Source organism: Papaver somniferum, unplaced genomic scaffold (assembly GCF_003573695.1).
Source record: "Papaver somniferum cultivar HN1 unplaced genomic scaffold, ASM357369v1 unplaced-scaffold_54, whole genome shotgun sequence".
Taxonomy (NCBI): domain Eukaryota; kingdom Viridiplantae; phylum Streptophyta; class Magnoliopsida; order Ranunculales; family Papaveraceae; genus Papaver; species Papaver somniferum.
Window position 1 is genome coordinate 666,540 of NW_020648082.1, and position 18,961 is coordinate 685,500.

General features: G+C 34.6%; 1 pseudogene; it reads right to left on the reverse strand.

Annotated features, from left to right (window-relative positions):
* Positions 1–10,282: 10,282 nt before the first annotated feature.
* Positions 10,283–12,754, reverse strand: LOC113343134 (annotated as a pseudogene).
* Between the last annotated feature and the right edge of the window lie 6,207 nt (positions 12,755–18,961).

An 18,961-nucleotide genomic window follows, 5' to 3' on the forward strand; every position in this document is an offset into this window, starting at 1 on the left:
TTGTTGCAGTCTTGGATGTGTTCCTCAAATTGCACCACTTTTTTTGAACTACTTGTTCATGAGCATCCTCGCGATTAGTTGTAGTAGTGGTAGTATTCGCGAATTTTTTGCTGTTGAAGCGAGTGTGAAAGCTTGGGAAGTGGGGAACAGCTACAATTGTACTTGGCATTTGTTCCATTAACTGCACACTCGCACCTTACAACGAACTACTTGCAATCGGCTCTTTGGTAAACATGATCGATGGATTAAGCACACTTTAAAGCTCTACTATACTTATAAGCATATATTCCCTAAGTTAAGAACACTTACTAGTGGCTGATCATTACACTGAATCTAGTACCCATTTTCTTTTTTTTTTGCTAGGAAAAGAAAGATTTCATTACTAATGAGAAATTACAGCTTGAGGGAGAAAATAGGGGTAGTTATTAGCATCCCATTCTCCTGAAATTTTCATAATTCTACTGTGTTTGGTAGCTATGTCTGCTAAACTATTAAGATCTCTCTTGAGATGAATAAATCCCAGAGGAAGTAAATCTTTAAGAATGAAAAGACAATCATCTAAAACTGAGCAGGAAGTCCAACTAGTTTGGCCTTTGCTGTTATTCAAATAAGCCATAATGTTTTTGGCATCACTTAAAATGTAAAAGTTCTGAAAGTTATTCTTCTTAATCCAACTTGCAGCCTCCAGAATTGCTACACTTTCAGCTCCTTCAGAACATGTTCTCCTTCAGAACATATGCTCCTTCCTGAGACTAGTTTGCATCCCTTGAATTCACCTGAAGAATTTATAGCCACCATCCCAACATCAGAGTCATTAGAATTATGGTCAAAAGAAGCATCACAGTAGATAAGAAGACAATTCTGTGAAATAGAGTTAAGAAAACTAGAATCATTAATAGTAGCCATATTGGTGATATTTGGTAAAGGAACAGGGGTAAGAGCACTAATAGTTTCACCCACAATTCTTAAGGCATTTCTAGCTGTAATATGAGGATTTAAGTGTTTGTTATCAAACACTTTTGAGCACCTGTCTTTCCAAATACACCAGGCTGTAGTTAGGAAAATAACTGATTTATCTTGCAGTGTTTTGGTAACAAGCCACTTAGATACTGATATTGGAATCAGAATCCTGCAAAACAGAGTGACTAACAGCAAGAATATTTGACCAGACATTTTTAGCAAAGAAATAGTGAAGCAGCATATGTCCAATGGTTTCAGAAGCACCAGAGTTACAAGATTTGCACCTATCATCATGATTGTGATTGAATCTAGATAATTTGTTACCTGTAGGTAAAATTTTCTCAAAACATTTGCAAATGAATAATTGTGTTCTGGGCAAAATTTGAGATTTCCATAGAGCCTTATGAGTATCAAAATCAGGGTTGGGACTAGAATTATGAGACAGTTCATTAGCTAGCAGTTTATAAACAGATTTGACAGTTAAGATATCATTTCTATTATAAGGCCAAATTAAAGTGTCACTACCAGAAATTGGAATTCTCATGCTGCAAATTTTCAGACTGTTTTCACTAGTAAAGAAAGACTCTATTAGCTCTGTTTTCCAAGTTTTAGATTCGTGATTGATAAACTCAGCAACTTTGTGGATAGGGTTAGAGTAACTAACACATAGAGGTTGGGAAGGATTTTGAGTCCATTAGTCTGAAAAAGCATTAACTGTACTACCATCTCTGATGTCCCAATGAGCATGCTGTTTTAGAATATCAAGACCATTACAAATGCTAGACCAAACCCAAGACATAGACCAAGGTTTCTTGTAGTGGAGAGGGTGACAGTTCTTAAAGTACTTACACCTAAGAATTTTGACCCACAGATAATTAGGAGAATGTATAAGGAGCCAAGCTGTTTTAGTAAAAAGGGCTAAGTTCATCTTTTTCAGATTCCTAAAACCTAGACCACCCTGCAGTTTATGAGTACAAATTTTCTCCCATTTTCTAAAATAGTATCCCTTGTGACCATTTTTCTCCCACCAAAATGTTAATAATATTATCAGGGAGGAGGAAGGAGTTCATATGATAGTTAGAAGAAGATTTTAAAGTGTGTTGGACAAGTATGGATCTACCTGATTGGGCTAGTTGTTTACCTTTCCAATTAGTCACTCTAGAATCATGGTGAGTGTTTAGATGGGAATACTCTCAGTCCTATTTTTGGTGATAAAGAGAGGTATACCTAGATATTTCTCATTGAGTTCTATCTTCCTAACATTCATAGATATAATAAGAGATACACAATGGTCAGGCTGAACATTCTTGCTGAAAAAATATGCAGATTTCTCAAAGTTTATCATCTGCCCTGAGATACTACTAAAATCTCTAATCATAGCCATAAGATTACTAGAATCAGCATGGGTAGACTTAGTGAAAAGCAGGCAATCATCTGCAAAGAGCAGATGGGAAATGCTAGGAGCTTCCTTGGTGACTTTCAAACCATGAATAAGATTGGAAAGTTCTGCATGTTTGAGATATCTAGAAAATGATTCCATGCACAGTATAAACAGATAAGGAGACAGAGGGTCTCCTTGTCTTAATCCTCTGGTTGGACTAAAAGAAGTGCAACGGGAACCATTCAAAAGAATAGAGATATTAGTAGTACTTATACATTGAGAGATAAGTTGGCACCAATGATATGAAAAGCCAAATTTCTTAAGGATTGCAATAAGAAAGGGCCATTCTACTCTATCAAAGGCCTTAGACATATCAAGTTTAAGGCCCATGATACCACATCTATCCCTTTTTGTTTTCATAGAATTAACTAGCTCATGGGCAATCACTATATTGTTTTGAATATTTGTACCAGGTACATAAGCATCCTGGTAAGGAGATATTATTTTTCCTAGCAGTGGTTTCATTCTATTAACAAGGATCTTTAAGATAATTTTATAATTAGAATTGCAGAGAGAGATAGGCCTAAAGTCAGCGGGAGTAGTAGGCTTATTCACCTTAGGAATCAAAGAAATAAATATGTGATTCATTTCTTTTAGAAGATGTTTAGAGTCAAAGAAACTTTTGACAGTGTTTAAAACATCTTCCTCAAGCAAATTAAGATTTTGTTTGTAAAATCTAGGGGGGAACCCATCTGGACCAGGAGCAGTAGAAGGGGCCATTTGCTTAATAGTATTCCTAATCTCATCAAGAGTAATGGGACTTAAAAGCTTATCATTGTCCTCATTAGTGATACATCTGTCTATGCAATTCAAAAAATCATCATTCAAAATAGGATTTGTGGTAGTAGAGATACTTTTAAAATGAGAAACAAGAAGGTCTTCAAGAGAATCTCTATCCTCAGACCAAAGCCCATTTGCAAGTTTTAAAGAACTAATATGATTGAAATGTCTTCTTCTATTAACATAGGTATGATAATAAGAAGTATTTCTATCATAATTTTTTATAAAATCAACCCTAGATTTTTGAGCATAAAAGGATTCTTGAGCTTTTTGAGCTAACTCAAGATTCTGTTCAACTTCTTTTATGGCCTCATTGTTCTGAATAGAATAAGCATTACTATTCAGAAGCTTGAGTTGATCAGTTAGAGATAAAACTTTTTGATCAATATTACCATAATGGGAAATATTCCATTTTCTAATCTCATATTTGACATTTCTAAGACAGTTAACCATTTTAAAAGCATGAGAACCTCTAACATTAGTTGTATAAGCATCTCTGATTACTTGTTGGCAAGTAGGGTCTTTGAACCAACATTTAAAGTATCTATAGGGTTTTTTTCCTTGGTGATCACTGCAATTAGTGACAAGAAGGATGGGTAAATGGTCAGATCCTATTGCATCAATATGAAAAAGTTTTGAATGATTATAGTGATGCAGCAATGACCATTTACTAAAGCCCTGTCAAGTCTAGCTTTAACATTGTCAGTCCCAGATTGCCTATTGGTCCAGGTAAATTGAGCACCTATATAACCTAAGTCACTTAAGTCAGATCTATCAATGACTTGTTTTATCATAGGAAACTCAGTGGTAGTTGGCCTAGTGTTGGTGGATATTTCATGGGCAAACATTGTAATATTTAGATCACCAATTAATATCCATGGAAGATTAATGTCAGCACCAATACTGTCAATGTGGTTCCATTGTGCTATTTTCTCATCATGGTATGTAGAACCATAGAGAAAAGTGGCAAAGAACTCAGACTTACTAGGGTCATAAGAGATGGTTGTGTGTATCATCTTATCAGTAGACTGAACAATGTTTAAAGTGAAACCACTCTTCCACAAAAGGGCAGTGCCACCAGATAGACCCAAAGAAGGAAAAATCCAATTGTTAGGATAGTTGAATCTCTTAAGATACTGTCTCATTTTTGTGGAGTCATTTTTGGTTTCACACAAGAATATAACATCTGGATTTTGACTTTTAATTTGGTTCCATAAACTATTTCTGGTGTCAGAATTGCCAAATCCTTGACAATTCCACGACAGAATTCTCATGGTTGATATAAATAGATATCTACCAGAATTAGTATGGAACTTAGCAAGTCTGTCGACTAGAATGCAATTGAAAGAAACACACCAACAATGATTAATGACCAAGCTGAGGCTAATAAAGCGAACAAAAGGGAGACAGTAACTAGCACAAGAAATCACAGGCAGATGATTAAAAGTAGTAGAATACAAGTTTGGTAAATAAGAACTCTGATCAAAATTGTTGGGGGATTGAGGGTTTTCAAGCACAATATCACTATCAATTAAACCTAATTTGATTTTATTCAAGCAATAACACAAATAATTGAGAAAATTGCACAAATTAGAGAAGTTAGGGTTCCGGGAAAAAACCTGGTTATAAGGTGCGGTATTTCCATAGTGAGTCTGTGCATAAGCTTCATTGAGTTCAGCTCCTACGTTATCAAATGCCATAGAGTGATTATCATCAGCAAGATTATGTTGGAATTTCATTCTATTTTCAACAGGAAGGTCACCTTAATCATTTAGGTCTTCCGCTCCATTACTAGTATGTCGGAAGATGGGATTGACATGGGTGTTGATTGAATTGGTATTGAAGGGAATGGCTTGATTTTGGACACCTTCATATCTGATTCTTTTGTTCTTCCTCACTTCTGTGTCTTCTAGTTCAAGATCGATGTTGTTATCTAATTGTGAAGGAGTTATCGAAGGGATACTCATATTAGATACACCCTCAGATGTTTCCGCCCCACTTTCTTGTGTGTTAACATCCACACTTGTGATATAGGCAGCCAGGAATTGTCCATTTTTTTGGCGACACTCGAGATGGTCCATTTTTTTTCCCATTCAAGTTAGCTAGCGAAGTGCTCGTGTATTCAAACAGGATCTGCACAGTTTCTAACTAAGATGTCATCAAAACCCAGTGGGCCATACTTGCAGAGGATGAAGCCAGCTTTGCATCCACATTAACAGAGATAGACACAACTAGCATACGAGTCTTCAGTGAAAAAATGGATTACTCTCTTCTGATTGATAACATTGCGAAGGAATCTAAGTTTTTTAATTCTTGCTTCCTTTGCGATGAAATCTGCTGCAGAAATATACTTGAATCCTAGCTACTTAGAAAGGTTCCTTCTTCATGATCAGATGAGGCCTCCAACATGCAAAGCTTTTTGCGCTGCAACGTCTTCCATGTAAACCCTCTGGATATGGTCATCTTACGTAGCCTTTTCTTGAGTGTTTTTCTTCTTTTCGTTTCTAGTCTTCCCCATAAATCATCAATCACCGCTGCAAGAAGTATACACACATATTCCATCAGATTAGAAAGTACTATATACTTGTAATTTATGATAGGATCAGATTGGGAAGTACTCAAGCAATGTACATACCTCCAGTTAAGTCCTTTTCCATCATTTCAGTGTGACGTTTTAGGTCGGATATATACCTCGCAATGGGATTTACATCTTCCAACACCTCAACCATTTTGTCCGACCTCCTTGTTACTTCTCCAACAGCATGTACTGATCTATTGTGGCTTGAGTTATAGGCTGATCATCCATGAACTTGGGATCTTCATCCCCATGGCTATCTTGGATCTCGGACATATCAACTCCTAATCTTTGGAGATCAACAAGTACGTTACGGTGATCTCGTTCGACATCCTGTACGTTACGGTATAATATGTCGGATTGTTCAGAATATCCCTCATACGAAAAATCAAAAACAATTTAGCCGTCGATTGCAAACACAAGAAGTAAACATAGTAGATGACCGGATGCAGCCGGGGGCGACAGAGAAGCATGAATTTTGTATAGTTATTATAATAACGGATATCAGATCAATTAAAAGTGTATAAAAAGCCTAAGCCTAGGTTCAATATCTTACCTGTAAGCATCAGAATATATGTAGTCTTCCCGGCGACCCTTGTCAATGATCTCCGTAAAATCAGACGTCATCCTGCAGAATTTGATGAAGGAACCAAATTATATTATTAATAAAAGAAAATGGTAGGAAACATTAAAAAACTAAAATAAAAATCTAGATTAATAGTACCTGCGAGATTTCTGGAGGAACTTTTCTGTAGATCCACGCCTCATGTTAGCTTTTGGTTGAATGGTTTTGGAGATGAAGCGAAATAGGGTTTCTGGGTTGGGTTAGATGTTTGAAAAGTAGCAGCAAAGAGAAGTTGCGAGAGTCCTTGTAAGTTTCATTCATCTTGTATTTATATCAGGGAGTAACCCGTGCCGAAACGGCACGGTCCATTTCACTTGGCAATACTGTCAGCCGAAACGGCAGGGTCCTTTTTTTTTCGGAAAATGGGTCATTTGTCCAAAAATTTTTAAAAAATGGTTCAAATGGACGAGTAAGAATTAGTATGGGTGAAATGGACAAAAAAAAATAATAAGGATGAACTGGATTCATAGCGGCTTAAACTTAAAAAATAGCAAGGATGAAACTGGATGCATCCTGATATAAATTAAAAATAAGAAAAAATATTTGAAAATGGGTAGGATGAAACTGGTTACATCGTGGCTACTTTTATATTTTTGTCCATTTAAACAGTATCAAAATGTACAAGTCTTTTTCACCCCAAAATTATTGATTTTGGTCTTTTTAACCAATTTTGTGTTTTTTTTTTGACAGGGGTCCAAATTTTTTTTTTTATTGATGGGAGAGGGTGATATATTAAAGTGGAAATTTTTGAAGAATTCAAATTTGGTTCCTCTCTTTCAGAAACTCATCGTATATACATGTAGTCCAAAATACGAGATCTACGGTTAAGATTAATAGTTATGGATTGAATTTAATTTTTTTATATTTTATGCATGACAAAAATAACCTTTATAAACTACGGATTATTAACAAAGATAATAGTTAAATTCATAATCAGGTAACAAATTACTCTCGAGCGATTTTTATGGGAGGAAATTTCTCTTTTTACGTTAAATAGCAAAGCATTATTACGAACGGAAATTTCTCTTATTAGGTTAATTAATTTCAATTATTTGCATGAGACTCGGTTCGTTATTTCTCTCTTTCGTTTTTTAAACTAGTTAATCACTAATCCATTGCAAGTGCTTTTTCTTGATGTTAGACCCATTATGATCAATGTTCTTTAAGAAGGTAAATAATTGGTCTCAAATTGTTTTCTTAATTTTTCTGCCAAATGGGAATTTCGTGATGAGCTTTTTTCACATGTTTTCTTTACGTTTTTCTTCTTCATTGTTGTTGTCGTCCTCCCTTCCATCCATCTCCTTCTCCCTAAACTTCTACCTTGATGATGTTTCATGGTACTAATAACCAAAGTAAGAATTGTTGTACTACTTACTACTAGCGCGTTCTACCTTTCAAGACCTATTACGGATGGGATTAATTTTTGTAAAATTCTTTTATTTCGCATGTGTATCAAATGAAAATTTAATTTTCATTGTCGTTTTAAATAAATTTTTCTTTTTTACCTTTGGTATGAAATTTTCTTTATCATCCTTTTTCGGGTGACAAATTACTTTTTCCCCATATGTTGAGTGATAAATCATCTTTTCAGCTAAAAAATTTCGCCATAAAATTTCATTTTTCACTATTGAAATTACGGAAAATGGGTCATTTGTCTAAATATTTTTAAAACATGGTTCTAATGGACGAGTAAAAATTATTACGGGTGAAATGTACAAAAAAAGATAGCAAGGATGAAACTGGATTCGTCCTGGCTTAAACTTAAAAAATAGCGAGAATGGAACTGGATGCATCCCAATGTAAATTAAAAATAACAAAAAGTATTTGGAAAATGGGTAGGATGAAACTGTTTACATTCTAGCTATTTTAACATTTTTGTCCATTTAAAAAGTATCGAAACCTAAATGTTTTTCACCAAAGAATTGTTGATTTTAGTCTTTTTAACCAATTTTGTGTTGAAATTACTAAGCCGGGCTAAAATGGTGCATTTCTCAATAAAAGATGTTACATTTCTTAATGAAAATCCATAAAAAGAACTACCAAAATTCCGGCTTTCACATGAAATAATCAGTTGCCATTTGTGATAATTGTAGTTTTCATTTAATGCTCATATGCGACGAGATAATCAAAATTATCACTGGTTTTCATGTGTGATAATTGTAACTTTCATCTAATACTTATATGTGTCTCATGTGATATTCAAAATTATCACTTGTTTCTTTAGTGTCAAGACGCGAAAATTATGAACATAGTGATTGTCCCGAATACTTGGATTTGACTCTTGGTTTCCTAAATATTTGGATCTGTGAATTGACGGCAACCATAATACTAAGAGAAAATATAATTAACCGCCTAACCATATATTTTGGTCTGAAGTATTAATTCACATATTAATTTTACTTAGACAACAGATTTAAATTTTTAATGTCATTTATTTGGGAGTTATTCCTCCCATTTAATGTCAAACCGTTTCTTTTAATCAAACCGTTTCTTTTATTCTAAGGTATGATTCTCTTTTGTTTTGGTTGATTGAGATAATTTTTGTTAGCTTTTCTCTTTAATTTTTGTTAGCTTTTCATCCTTTGCACAACTCTATTTCCAAGGTATAATTCTATTTTTTATTATAAGGGACAATGGTATTTTTCCCCATGGACGGAGATCTATAGTTTGGATACATAAAGGATGGTCCAGATTGAGTTATATATTTAAGTTATTCAATTACATTTTTGGCATATAAAGAATGGTCCAGATTGAGCAAAATATTTAAGATTTTCAATCCTCATTTTAGGCATATAAAGAAGGGTCCGGATTAATTCACATGTTAATTTTACTTGGACAATAGATTTAGATTTTTAATGTCATTTATTTGGGAGTTATTCCTCTCATTTAATGTCAAACCGTTTCTTTTATTCTAAATTAACAACTCTGTTCTCAAGGTATGATTCTCTTTTGTTTTGGTTGATTGAGATAATTTTTGTTAGTTTTTCTCTTTAATTTTTGTTAGCTTTTCATCCTTTGCACAACTCTATTTCTAAGGTATGATTCTCTTTTATTTTGCTTGATTGAGATAATTTTTGTTAGCTTGATTGAGATAATTTTTGTTAGCTTTTCTCTTTAATTTTTTGTTTAACATTCATGGATTCATGGTGCCTCGCCCCTAATATTTGTGTCATTTATGCAGTTTAATTTCTCTAGATAATTTTTGTTAGCTTTTCTCTTTAGTTTTTGTTAGCTTTTCATCCTTTGTACAACTCTATTCTCAAGGTATGATTCTCTGTTGTTTTGCTTGATTGAGTTAATTTTTGTTAGCTATTCTCTTTAATTTTTTGTTTAATATCAATCGATTACGGGTGCCTCGTGCCTAATATTAATTCACATATTAATTTTACTTAGACAATAACTTTAGATTTTTAATGTCATTTATTTGGGAGTTATTCTTCCCATTTAATGTCAAACCGTTTCTTTTATTCTAAATTAACAACTATGTTCATCCTTTGCACAACTCTATTCTCAAGGTATGATTCTCTTTTGTTTTGGTTGGTTGAGATAATTTTTGTTAGCTTTCGTCTTTAATTTTTGTTAATTTTTGTTAGCTTTTCATCCTTCGCACAACTCTATTTCCAAGGTATGATTCACTTTTATTTTGCTTGATTGAGATAATTTTTGTTAGCTTTTCTCTTTAATTTTTTGTTTAACATTAATGGATTCATGGTGCCTCGCCATAAGAGAAAGGGCTACCTTCGGGTCAGTGTCGATAGAGTGGGCCAACGAGGACGTTGGGTATGGAAGCGTGGTGGGATGTTGGATCCTAATACCACATTGGTTAGATGGGGCTTAATTGGTAGTTTATAAGCAGAGGAAACCTTGGTACATAATAGGTTTTGACCAAGAGTAAAAGTTCTCACGGAAAAGTCTGATCTTGGTTGGGTCATCCAAACAAATATGGCGTGCTACTCTGTCCGACATCATCATATTTTAGTACCTTTGAGAGCTCTAAACAAAAATCATCTTCCATCGGCTTCTCCAAAGATCGAAAATGCACAACCTGACGGTTACTAACATCTTCCAGAAAAGATGGAACATCAGGACAGCGGCATTGTTTTATACTATCAGCTGAAGCAGATTTCTGGAAGCAAATAATGTCCCCATCCATGAGCCGGCTAGCGGCAAATGTGAGATTTTTGTCTATCTGTTCAGGCTCAAACTTTGATTCCTCATAAAGTTCAAGTTCTTCATCTGGAGAGAACCCAACCATCTCGTTAAGCTTTTTAAGAATTTCAAAGGGCGTACCATTACGATTCACAATGAGTCTCCCCACATACCGAATCTCGTCCTTCTCAGCATCATAAAGCTTGAAAAAGAGAAGAATATCTTCTTTTGGTGTATAACAAGGAGGAGGAATGGGATGTGATTCCGGACCAATATCTACTTCCAAGAACAGCTTTAAGTCTTGGAGACACCATCCCCCATAGCCAGACACCTTATTTGAAACTTCTCTCACCTGCCAAATAGATAGGGATTCCTTTTGAAGCGTTAACAGTCGGTATCGACGATAAATATGATGTTGTTTCTTGGCCCATAGCTAAAACCGCTGAAATTGCACAGGTACACCAAACTCTTTAAAAACTTCCTCCTTGAATTGGTTAAATTGCATTTGTTTCTGAACACGAAAACTGCAAACTTTGCTGTAATCAACAAGATCAAAATAGACATCTCTTCCAATCTGCTGAAAAAGGTCCTCATCTCGAGCAACCTTTATAGTAGTATACAAGTAAGCCTCTGCTTTTTCCTTCTTCTTGAGCTCCTTTTCTTCTTGTTCTTTCTTCAACCTAATCCTCAGCTGCTCAGCAATGTCCTTCTCCTTCACGTTACAAATAATTTCATCTCTATTGCTTTCACTTATATACACAAGCATATATGCATTTGAATATCTTGCCTCCCCTCCGTATTGCTCTTCTAGTACCCGCTTGATATCTTCTTTGGTTACCATCTCATCATTGAATTTGAACCACTGCTCTGAGACTGTTGGTCTTATAAAAGCATAGTAGTGTCCTCCATGTCCCCCGCCACTGTGAACCAAAACAGCCTGAAGTATATATAGATTGCGAACACTCTTATCAGAATCCGGAGATAAGTATTTGCAATCCTCCCTGTCAAGATCAAGTTGCAGGGGGAATTCAGAGCGATCATTTATCTTTACCATAGTGTCTCTCATAACATCATATTCATACCGTTTTAGATGGAGCTGGAGAACAGGTGGGAAGTCAGTGAAAAGGACACCCTTCTTTGCATCCTGTAAACCATGATGTTGATCAACATGATACTTGTTATCACCTTCAAGACGCTCCACTTCCACATACTTGTCGAAAGACGCATAAACATCCTGACAGCCTTTGACATCAAGTTGAATGTCATAAAAGGACTCCTTTCTAGTAGATTTATAGTCCACATTGATGCACTCAATATAATTCATATGGTGACCTTCAAACAAGTGTTATATGGTACCCTCCACAGCAGTTCCCTTCATTTTATTTTCTAGCTTTTCACACAAAACCCTATTAAGTTCCTGCACATCATATTGCATGAAAGACTGGTGCGTATTCCATCCGAAAGATTTAGTGAGCTCCTTCGTTCCGACGCAATCTTTCTTGTACTGAAGCTTATAAAACAAAGTCTGTAGAGCCAAAGGGATGCTGCTTCCTGATGCCAAATCATTCTCAGTTGTTGGCATGTGGTACACTGCTTTCCTGAAATAAGGAATATGATATAAAGTCTGGAGAAGAGAATTCATATAACATGTTGCTCCATGATTCTTAAGACCAACATAACCTGTTTCTTTTCTATAATCATATGTCCAATCGTCAGGGACGATCTTAGCCTCTGCTTCAATAATACAAGTATCATCTACGAGATATCCTTTAGCCGGGTCGTTGAGTTCACCAAGAGGCATGAACATTTTATGACCCCAGTCGCTATGTTGTTTGGTAAACTTATGTGGCTGTGTATCTTTTCTCACTATCTCCTCTTTATTAATTTGATTGACGACTGATAAACTGAACTGTGCACATCTAGTCCACCCAAATGGCAAATCATCCGGGTCCGCAACAGAAAAGTACATCGACAAGTAATCTACGTTGTTTCCCTTGGGAAATATCACCACACGCCATTTACAATCCCCAACAGTGAACACATCAGAGTAGTGTTCTTCTTTAGGGTTCGATAAATTCTTAAACTTCATGGTAAATTTCATAGATTCAGGATCCTGATTTTCCACTTTAGTAACTTCTGCTGGAGCGACTTCCATTGGTTGGGGACTTTCATCAAGCATCTCATCATCACCTTCCTGATCTTCACTAGACATCTCATCATCATCATAATCTTCACCAGACGTCTCCACTTCCATTAATACCTCATCATCTAATGATGGATCAGGAGGCCAGAAAGCCATGTCTGCAAATCAATTCGATAAACTAAATATTTGTGAGGGGAACAAAATCAAAAACTTTCGCCTTCCTTTAAATAAAGAAAACTAAAAAAAAAGAATGGAAAAACAAATAAGAGTAAGAAGAGAGATTTCGATGATGAACAAAGGCAAAACTGTTTATTTATATATAGGGTTTGATATTTTACAAACCAGGGTAGTACAAGGATTAGGAAATAAACGCGGCTTTATATGGACGGGACTCGACCTTGCTTTTGCAACAAGAAATATAATAAGAAAATGAAACCAAAAGAAAAGGAAAAACTCTTTTAGCATATAAAGGAAAAACTGTCTTAGCATAACAAGAAATGTAAGTTATTCAATTACATTTCTGGCATATAAATAATGGTCCAGATTGAGCTAAATATTTAAGATTTTCAATCCACATTTTAGGCATATAAAGAAGGGTCCAGATTAATTCACATATTAATTTTACTTAGACAATTGATTTAGATTTTTAATGTCATTTATTTGGGAGTTATGCCTCCCATTTAATGTCAAACAGTTTCTTTTATTCTAAATTAACAACTCTGTTCTCAAGGTATGATTCTCTTTTGTTTTGATTGATTGAGATAATTTTTGTTAGCTTTTCTCTTTAATTATTGTTAGCTTTTCATCCTTTGCACAACTCTATTTCCAAGGTATGATTCTCTTATATTTTGCTTGATCGAGATAATTTTTGTTACCTTGATTGAGATAATTTTTGTTAGCTTTTCTCTTTAATTTTTTGTTTAACATTAATGGATTCATGGTGCCTCGCCCCTAATATTTTTGTCATTTATGCAGTTTAATTTCTCTAGATAATTTTTGTTAATTTTTTCTCTTTAGTTTTTGTTAGCTTTTCATCCTTTGCACAACTCTATTCTCAAGGTATGATTCTCTGTTGTTTTGCTTGATTGAGATAAATTTTTGTTAGATTTTCTCTTTAATTTTTTGTTTAACATCAATGGATTAAGGATACCTCGCGCCTAATATTAATTCACATATTAATTTTACTTAGACAATAATTTAGATTTTTAATGTCATTTATTTGGGAGTTATTCCTCCTATTTAATGTCAAACCGTTTATTTTATTCTAAATTAATAAACTTGTTCATCCTTTGCACAACTCTATTCTCAAGGTATGATTCTCTTTTGTTTTGGTTGGTTGAGATAATTTTTGTTAGCTTTTCTCTTTAATTTTTGTTAATTTTTGTTAACTTTTCATCCTTTGCACAACTCTATTTCCAAGGTATGATTCTCTTTTATTTTGCTTGATTGAGATAATTTTTGTTAGCTTTTCTCTTTAATTTTTTGTTTAACATTAATGGATTCATTGTGCCTCGCCCCTAATATTTGTGTCATTTATTCAGTTTAATTTCTCTCGATAATTTTTGTTAGCTTTTCTCTTTAGTTTTTGTTAATTTTTGTTAGCTTTTCATCCTTTGCACAACTCTATTCTCAAGGTATGATTATCTGTTGTTTTGCTTGATTGAAATAATTTTTGTTATCTTTTCTCTTTAATTTTTTGTTTAACATCATTGGATTAATGGTGCCTCGCGCCTAATATTTGTGTCATTTATGCAGTTTAATTTCTTTGTTACTTTTCATTGAGATATTTTGTTATCTCGATTTTTAATTTCTCTTTTTTTTTTTCATTTGCAGTCAAAAGATACTGATCAGATATGATTGCTATTTATTCATGTTTATTTTTATGCTAGGTTCTTTTTAATACCATGTCATTTAATTAATATTTTTTTACACTTTTTTACACTAAACTTTTTATTTTTTTTCTGGACAGGAAATTGTTTAATTATACTTTGACTTCTTTGGGCCAAAATCAGAGGATTTACATGGGTGAAAATAAATGACGAAGAAAACGATGGTTCCATAGTTATGCACTTAACTTTGGTCGGTAAGTAACAATTTTTAACTATATTACTACTGTTGTTAGAGAGTTCGTACTCTTTGTTGGATTAGAGTCGTGTACATGTTCGTATCAAATGGATTAAAGTTTCTTGATTATGTGTGTATGTTATTCTTCAAAAATTTTGTATCATGTGAAACTTGAAATTACATTTCTTCATATTTATAACCTTTTGATGGTTTACAAAGTGAGTATTTTCTTATCTTAAATTCTTCATGCATAGTCAAATAATGGTTATATGCAGTTGACATCTAAAAATAGGTAAAAGATCATCTTAAATTCTTTATACATAGTCAACCATCTTGCTAATACTGAAATTTAAGAAACCTCAAAACAAGCAACGCGGAACTGGCTTATTGAAATGTTGGGTGCAATAATCAAAAACAAAGAAAAATCAAATAAGCAAAAGTTATTGATACTTAGCTCCTTTATAATGGAAGTGATTGCTTTGACGAAACGAACAAGCTCCCCGTATCTCCGCAACAGCAATAAGGCAAAACTTTGGAAAATAGAGTGAGTCACGTGTTCAACACGCTGTCCTTAAGACATTAGCGCCCGGCTACACTCAAGAGTGATGCTATAGCCCTCACAGGACGGATATCTTCAGGATAAAACACCCTAATACACCTACTACTAGCATATGTAGTAGATGCTCAACTTGAGCTTGGCAACTCCGAAAAAACCGTTAAGGAAAATCGCGAATGCTTAAAAACCGCTATAAAATATTTTCCCTTAGGGGTCCTTCTAAAATATAGAGCAACCCCTTTCCCATAGATTTTACAAAAGTAGTGAATTTCTTTATATAATTGACAAATACAACTTAAGAAGAAAAACTCCCCGATGTGGGACTAAAAGCTTTATATAGTTTCTTAAAACTACTAAAAATTGGAAACTCCACGATGTGGGACTAAAAGTTTCATTCACAAAATAAAACAATAAATTATAATTTTTTATTAAAACTTTAAAAAATTATTTTTTTATTAATCGTTTTCCAACAATCCCCCACATGAATGAAAACTCAATAAAACATGAAAACACAGATAGATCTTGGTAAATAAACATCCCAACCTCACGATCCAAACAGACTGATCGTGCAAGTGTCGAAATCATACTAGTCATTTCTACGTCCTCTCCCTCACACAAAAGTGTGTTGACCCCAGGGTCATACTATGGATTGCATAAATCATAATAGTATTGAGAGATTTCATCTTTAATTCTCACATGGTGAGACTATAGGTATCTTTCACCAAAGTGAAAAAGCATGAACTAGTGAACCCTTAGTGACCTTTAGGTCCTAAGTTCCAGTAATACCAAAACCATCAAAATGAAAATCACATAAAAAACGCAGGAAATACCATTTTAGGCAGAGGTGTCCATGAGGTCTTGAACCTTTGCTTAGTGAGATATTACCAGAATTACTTGCTAGAGACAGTGAACTATGTCTTGAACTGCTAGCATTTGATGTAATTCGTGATAACAACCACGGGTGATATCTCCAAGATTGCTGCCAAGCTCGTGCCGTTTTGGCCCTGGACGTATCCTGTTTCTCAGAATGCTCTAGAGAATCATCTCATATTCTCACAGGAAGCGACCCACTTCCTCATTCAGATAGGTGAGTTTCCATAAAGAGTGTTACTGCTACACCCCACTTCAATCTTAAATCGAAACTATAGAACTCATTAAGACTTATTAAAAAGTCATCCTCCACATGCAGTCACACTATCACGTCTACACCATAGGGAAGGGACAGAGAATGAAAATCTCTGATAGTGTTTACCTTTACCCACCACAAATTAGTTGTCTCATTCGAAACCTTGATCATGGGATCTCCAGTCAGCAAGGTTGAGTATCCTTCATGGCAAGTTTAATATATGAGCTTAAGCCCCAACCCCCTCGATGCATTTTTAACTATCTCTTTGTACAAACCTTTCGTCAAAGATTGCGCGATATTCTCCTTGGACTTTATCCAATCAATGGAAATAACGCCGATTGAGATTAGTTATTTCTTAGCTTTAACTATTATAGCTTGGCTAACACAATGTATAGATATAGCTGGCACAGGCCTATGCCAAAGAGGAATGTCTTCTAAAAATCATCTTAGGCACTCGGCCCCCTCTCATGCTTTATCTAACGCAATACTCTCAGATTCCATAATGAATTGAGCGATATGTTTGTTTGGAAATCTTCCAACAACAAACCCACATGTTAGAGTGAAACCATATCCACTCGTAGACTTAGACTCCTCTGAGTCAACTATCCAGTTTGCATCATAAAGTCCCAAGGACAACAAGATACCTTTCATAAATCAAAAGAGTATTTTAGGTACCATAATACTCTACTCAGTGCATCTGAATTCTCTTGCTCTGGACTACAATTATATCCACTTAACTTACTCACAATATAGGCAATGTCTGGACTCTTACAGTTCATTAAATTCATCAGACATCCTATAACTTTTGAGTATTCAAGTTAAGATACTCCACTACCCTTATTTTTCTTGAGACTACAAGAATAATCGTACGAAGTACAAGCAGGTTTACAATCAGACTGATTGTATCTCTTAAGCACAACTCAACATAATGAGAACGACTAAGACTTATAAATGTTTGATTATCTTCTAATCCTCATCCCTAAGATTACATCAAAAGGGCCCAAGTCTTTCAAGTCAATGTTCTCATTCAGTGCATGTTTTTAGTGGAATTGATCACATCTATGTTTGTATCAAGCATATCATCAACATACAAGCATACAATTACACAGACATCCTTAACAAGTTACTTGTAAACATACTTGTCAGATTCATTAATTTAAATCCACTATCACATGATTAAATTTTCCATGTCACTGTTTACGTGCTTATTTGAAAACCATACAAAGATTTTTCAAATTACAAACTTCGTATTCACAACCTTTCACTACAAAGTCTTCAGGTTGATCTATGTAAATTTCTTTACCTAATTCACGGTTTTAGAAAAAGCTGTCTTAACATCCATCTGATGTATCTCTACGTTCTTTATGGCAGCAATAACAATTAGTATCTCAACGGAAGTAATTTCCGTCACAATTGAATTAGAATCAAGGAAATCTACACCTTCTTTTAGTTTATAGCCTTTAGCTACCAACTTAGCTTAATATTTTTCCACAGTTTCATCTACCTATCGTTTCCTCTTAAAGACTCATTTACATCCCATGGTCTTACAACCTGGAGGTAAACTAGCAAGCTCCCAAGTCTGGTTCCAACGGACTGAGTCCATTTCACTAAATGAAGCTTCTTACCAGAATGGGGTTTCAGTAGATATCAAGGCTTCTTTACAAGTCTGTGGCTCAGACTAAGCTAGGCATGTTATGAAGTCGGTTTCATAAGAAGTCTCAAGTCTAATTATTTTACTTCTCTAGGCTCAACATCAACTTCATCTTCCTTTAAAATAAGTTCTGACTATTTGAAATAAATCTAGGGGATCAACAACACATCTCTAATGAGGTACAGGTTTAGAATAAACATGTTCAAAGAACTCAGCATCCCTAGATTCCGTAATAATATTCACACCAATGTCAGAAAAAATCAGAACACACAACCAAAAATCTATTTGTAGAAGTATACTCAATATACCCTATACGAAAACACAATCAACATTTTTGGTTTCAATCTAGTTCTTTTAGGAAGAGGAATTACAATCTTAGTCAAACGCCCCCACACTTTGACACATTCATAAGAAGGTCATCTACCGTTCCATAAACCATATGGAGTTTCATCTGATTCTTAAAAGGGTACTTTATTCAGGATATACTAGTTAAGAGGACTGCCTCCCCCCACAAGGCCGCAGGTAATCCTGAACTAATCAACATGGAAATTATCATCTCCTTAAGGATACGGTTGTTATGTTCAAGGCTTCTAATTGGTTTCCAACTTCAAGTTTATACATCTTAAGGCTTCTAAGGCGTCATCCTTATCCTAAGCAAGTATACAAGATAGTACCTCGTACAATCATCTACGGAAGTTATAACCATCTTTTACCACAGTGGTTTTGGGTTGAACTCATGTCAACTAGGCCTAACTGAATTAATTTAAAGGCTTAGAATTACTCTGAACATTTGTGCTAAAAGATTTTATAGCATATTTTGATTCTTCACAGATTTCACTTTTGTGTTCAAAATCCAAACTAAATTTGGGTACGAAGCCTATGCTAGCCAGT